This window comes from Palaemon carinicauda, chromosome 14 (assembly GCF_036898095.1).
Source record: "Palaemon carinicauda isolate YSFRI2023 chromosome 14, ASM3689809v2, whole genome shotgun sequence".
Taxonomy (NCBI): Eukaryota; Metazoa; Arthropoda; class Malacostraca; order Decapoda; family Palaemonidae; genus Palaemon; species Palaemon carinicauda.
Genome location: NC_090738.1, coordinates 114,542,518 through 114,548,517, shown reverse-complemented (window position 1 = coordinate 114,548,517; position 6,000 = coordinate 114,542,518). Strand labels below are relative to the sequence as shown.

The 6,000-nt window shown below is 35.0% G+C and overlaps 1 protein-coding gene across 4 annotated transcripts in view; it reads left to right on the top strand.

The window, feature by feature from the left end:
• LOC137653627 (ketohexokinase-like) overlaps positions 1-6,000 on the top strand; it is a 73,588-nt gene that overhangs the window by 21,937 nt on the left and 45,651 nt on the right. Inside the window, exon 1 of one of the 4 annotated variants that reach the window (XM_068387195.1) lies at positions 4,925-4,982. The exons of 1 other annotated variant lie outside the window; for it this stretch is intronic. The gene's annotated coding sequence lies outside the window, so the exon portion shown is untranslated. 2 more of the 4 variants (XM_068387196.1, XM_068387194.1) reach the window with 2 other exon arrangements.

Below are 6,000 nucleotides of genomic sequence, written 5' to 3'. Positions count from 1 at the left end.
TATTACCATTATTCTTATAATAATGTCATTAACTGTGATGAGGAAAATAGTATTGATAATAATAATTAGTATTATGATGATGGAAGATGATAATAATGTTTTTGATAATCAAATAAATAGAAAACTTTTTTATATAAGGAGAAAAGTACATTCATAACATGCACATACTGTATATATCAGTTGATTAAACATTAATATGCACATTGAAATACCACATTTCTCTGAATATTACAATAACACAGAGGCTCAATGTGCTTCAATGTCTGTGCCCCTTCGTGATATCAAAGTTTCATTTTGGTTCGAAAATGAATTTAAAAATTTTATTGAATTTTCAACTGAATTTTTTTTTTTATTTCTTATTAAGTATTCAAGAAAAATTATATATTTGTTAAATATTTTTTGCAGAAGTACTTAATTCGATGTAGTCGCTGTGGGTGGGGAGTGTGTTGAGGGGGACTGGCCCCCAATTAGAAGCCCCCACACTGCCCCTAAATTGAAATTTACAAATAGTGAGTTGAAAATTAATAGAAAATTAAGCTCTATAATTTCAAGTAAAGATTTATATATTACATATACTATTGTTTTCTTTCATTCACGTGAAAATATACATCTGAGAATAGTTTAGTTTATTAATTACAAAATTGGTTTATTAGTTTTGTGTCCTTTTCTTTGGAAACCCCCCCCCCCCCCACCAAAATGAAAATATCTTTGCCTCGCCTAGCCAACCCCCACCCCACCCCACCCCCGCTTATAGAATGCCAGCTACGGCACTGAATAAGTACCTTTTATATTTTGCTTCTCAATAAAATCATTCATTTTAGAAGCATTGATATGAGAACAGTAATTAGTAGGAACCAACCAAATGTATAGTTTTAGTTGTCCACTAATTTCGTACGAAGTGAAGCATAACTCTAAAATAATGCGGAGATCTACCTGGATAAATGAATGGCATCAGGCCATTATAGAGCTCAATACTAAACATTATTCTTGAATTTTATTCCAGCTATAATCAGACTGTGGAATGATCTTCCTAACCTGTCAGTTGAATCGGTTGATGTGTCCTTATTGGTAACGTCTTTGCCTGGTGATCGCCAGACGGGGGTTCGAGTCCCTCTCAGACTCGTTTGTTCCTTTAGTATCTGCAACCTTACCATCCTTGTGAGCTAAAAATGTTGGGTTTGGGGGAGCCTCCAAGTCTACCTGCTGAGTCATCATCAGCCATTACCTCTGGTACTCCCTGGTCCTAACTTGGGTGGATAGGGGGGATGGGTACTGATCATTTGATACATGGTTAGTGTCTAGGGCATTGTGCTAAAGCTATGTCACTGTCCCTTGCCTCTGCCGTTCATGAGCGGCCTTTAAACCTTTAACCTTCAGAAGTTCAAATTTTTTGTGAATGCTTTTCTGTTGAACATGTTGACGTGAAACTCGTTTCGTACTTTTTATATGACTGTTGAACATGTTGACGTGAAACTTGTTTCGTACTTTTTATATGACTTATCTTTTTAAGGTTGTTACTGATAGTAATAATATATTTTATGCTTTTTATCTATAGTTTATCTGTTATTTCTCCATTTCCTTTCCGCGCTGGGCTGCTTTCCCTGCAGGAGCCCTTGAGCTAGTAGTATCCTGTTTGTCCAATTGGGGTTGTAATTTGGCTAGTAACAACAACAACAACAACAATAATGCATAGTTAAACATCTACAAAGATGTCTAGGTCATCGATATTTTCAAATCACACTCCAGACAGACATATTAAATACTTTGCGTACTCGCTTTAGATTGCCCATATTAGAAAAAAATAAGTCTGCAAAATATTTATATTTTTAATAGACGAAACAGCTAATATTTCTCACGCTGAAGAGACTTGAATGTGTTTACAGTATACAAATGATTATCAGATCAAAGAATGTTTTACTGAAGTATGTAGTGCAGCTTGCGGAATAGGTGAGGAGGTAGAAACTGCTTTGTTCTCTTTCATGAAAAAGGAAAATCTAGAAATACAAGACACGAAAGTTCTAAGCGATGGTAGAACTGATTAGACCTATATGAGTAGCTTGAGTAATCCATAACTCTTAGACATAACAGAAAAGCCTCGTGTGTTGTGTACCAACTGCGTGTTACACGTTCGTTCATAGTAACGACATTTCATTTTGTGTATATATTATGCTGGTATCTTTGATCTCCCCTCGCACTAAAAAGAACCTGAAATAACATGTATGTTTTTCTCACCGTTAACTGTTAACCGGTGCGGTGTCGACTTGAACAGGAAATTTCCTGTTGCATTGAGTTTTTGTATATAAAGGAGAGTGTTCTGTAATAAAGTTACTCAGTTGCTTTCATCCTGTCTTTGAGTCACAACCTTCTCTCAGTTCGTCACATTACAAAATGAAATGCCGTTACTATGTACGAACGTGTGACACACGGTTGGTACAGTAGGCTACACTGCCATATTCAATGCCTAAAATTCGTTCTTTTAGAGAGTGCAAAATCAAATTCATGTTTCATATTATTTTGTAAAGACAACTCTAAATCTTGCCTGGATACCAACTGCAAGGACAGAAAGAAAAATCTGACACAAGAATGCCGTGAAAGTATGGTTTGAGAAGCCTGAAGAAAGTGGTCAAGACAATAGTACACTTTCAGTTTCTTTTAAGTTCGTGTAAGAGCAATAGATTGTCATACCATGCTAGTTAACAAGCATATTTCATTCATTTCATTTTTTTTTTGCCTTAAAATTTCAACCAAAGTATCTGTATGGTCAGGACTCAGTTCATTTGCTCTTAAACAGACATACTTCAATTTAACGTGCAAGTTCCCTTTCTTTCACATCATCCATAGCCTTCTGCAGGTATGTGAACATTGCCAATCACAAATAAAACAAGTATAACTACGCCTGCCTTATGTCAGGCTTTCAAGAGGAAACTGAAGACTTTCTTATTTCATGAGTCTTTTGACAGTGACGATTCAACAGTAAATGAAGAATATGAGACATGAAACGTTAAATACTCTAAACGAATAAGATAAAACGACAGTGGAGATCCTGTAGAGAGTGGGGTTCCCCTGCTGTATGGGACCGGAAAAGCAGCCATCAAAGTAAGTAAGTACTTCATGTGCTGGCATTTCCAGTTTTCTTACCTCTTAAGCTGTTGCATTAACGTTTAAGCTCTTGAACTCTATACAGCTAAAGAAATGGTTCGTGGTATAGTTTGCCTATCTGCAAAACTCACATAACGTATCCTCGTCATTCCTCACACGAACCAAATCATTACTATAATAGTTTCTTTCGTGTTAAGCTCTCATATGTAACTCCTTTTGTCATTCTCATTAGAAACTGGAATTTATCATTTATGCTTTCTTGTAGTTTTACTTCTATCTGACTTGCTATTCTAATTTATATCTTTACCTTAAGTTCTTTATTTCTATAATTTTGTACTCTTTAATCTCTTACTTTTTTATATTTCTGATATAAACTTTTCCGTACGTTTTCCTATGCTTTACTTCTCTGATCTTCCACTACCTCTTGAAGTAGTTTTTAGTCATCTTATATGATGATATTTTCTACTCGACCTCAAATATTAGCTAGAGCAGTAGGTTCCAAGTTCCTCGATTGTTTGCCCACTACTATACTGTATGTGTAGGCCTAGGTGTAAAACGTTCCAATCTACAGAAAGATTGCTGTCATTAGTTACCGTCTATACAGACAGCATAGCTTGCATACTTTTATTTTCAAATTCCATAGCCTGTCTGATATATTTGGAAATTGTTGGCGATTATAATTTCCTTAATTCTCCGCTATATTACTTCTGTATTTAATTAATTCTCTACAGCTGAATGAATTCGCTGTTGTATAATTTGCCTCTCTTTACAGCTCACAAAGTTTATCATTTTCATTCCCGTTTCTTTCAGTATGTCATGTTTAACGTTCCCTTCGTTACTGTGATAGCCTCGTTCGTGATGAGTTCACCTGTATAATTCCTGCTATTATTACCGTTTACAAACCTCAGCTTAGTGTCATTACTGCTTTCTTTTATTCTCATTTGCCAATTACCTTTTAATTCTTTCTTGATGTCATGCTATGTATTTTCTCTCGCCTCTCAAATTTCAGTATCGTACCTTTTTTATATATTTAAAAGACCTTTTTCTCAACATTACCCTTGTTTGGTTTTCAACTATTTCTTTAATTAATCTTTTATCATATTATGTAATGATGATATAAAAAACGCAAAATTTTTATATTCCATCATATTCTATTTCTCAAATGTTCATATACTTGTTTCAGTTATTAACCCCACGTGAAGTTGCAATTGTCCAAACGTTTCTATAATAGTCTTGTACTGAGTTCCCTCTACCTCTTTTATTTCTATTTCCTTTATAAAATACAACTTCTTGATATTTAAAAACATTCAAGTACCACTAATGTTTCTTACATCTCTATTCTCACCTGCAATGTAAATTATCTTATTCTGTTAAGATATCTCCATAAATACTAACTTCTCGCACCACATATTCTACTTTTGCTTCCATTTTCTTTATGATAAGACTATGATATATTTTTCATTTGATTACCATTTCTTTAAGTATTTATACTTCTTTAAGGTTTCAGTGCTTTGATTTCTGATCACTATTCAGTCTGTCTAACATCGACTGAGTGTAGTAGTATTAGTCATAATTGAAGAAAACTCATCTTCAATTTTTATTGACAATAGTGCTGACTGAAATTTGTATATTGTCAATAAACATTACTTTAAATTGATGATGAGTTTTCTTCAATTAATAATAATAATACTACCTCCTTACCAATACAGTGTTACCATACCATAACTCTTCAGTAATTATGATAGGAGTTTTTAATAAAACTACTATAGTTATCCATATATTGAAATATATTACATTTTCTATGAATGACTTTTAATTTCATGGGAGACTATAACATCCCGTTTTATTCCCAAAATAGATTGTAAACAATCACCTGTCATCTTGTAAGTAGCTTGTTGACTGTGAGTCAACCACTGATTTTGACGTTTTTGTTACCATTTTTAAGAGCAAGATAAGATATAGAAGGAAATACCCGATAGATAATCATGTTTTTAGCTGGTTTGATATCACGAGTTTAAGATTTACGTCAAGATAAGGTAGGAGTCGAGTTGCTGAGTTTATGGTCAAAGTCCGTTTGCTCTGGTTACTTAAGATCTTTACGTGCTCAGGCATAAATCACCCGAATTTCATGTGATGTCCTTTGGCTACAGTTACAATAAGTATAAAGAGAATCATATAATACGTAACATCATCACTTCTCTTATTAAGCCGTCCTACCGGTTCTAGCCCACCACCTTAGGTCTTTTATAGTAGATTATAGCGAAGGGTGGTTTGAGAATAACAGTGCCATTGAAGGTTAGTTTGATCTGAACCTCATTTTATATTAGGGTAGTTTGTAGGGCTACGGCCAAATGTCCTAATTTGCTTATTATCGCTCCGACTATTATCTTGTATAGAATAAAAACGTTTGGAAATGGTCTACGGATCTTAAATATGGTGTGCAAGGGGGGGGGGGCAGCCCCCCTGGGTAAGGACACGGCTTTTAGCATAGGTTAGCTTCTCCCGCCAAAATCGTTTTTAGAACGACGGCCACAGTTCAGAATATTCCTGTTTTCTACGGGATCTGGCCGTTACCCTACAAAGGCTCGTTATATTATCACATTGCATACTTTAGCCCTAATCCTAATCCATGTTAAGCTAATCTAATGTATGTCAGTTATACTTGACCCTGTATCATTGGGCAGAATCCATATCATTTGGTTAGTTGATGTAAGGAGGAGCCTTTGTATAACAACGGACAGGAATACATACATAGAGCACTATCTAATGTAAACTTCCCGGAGCCTTTGTATGTCAGCGGCCAGTTTCTCCCTTGTTGATTAAAAATGGATGTTAACTGACCTCAACTTTCCTCCCCTAACCTACAAGCCATGTCCTTACCTACTTACCAAACGGGGGTGC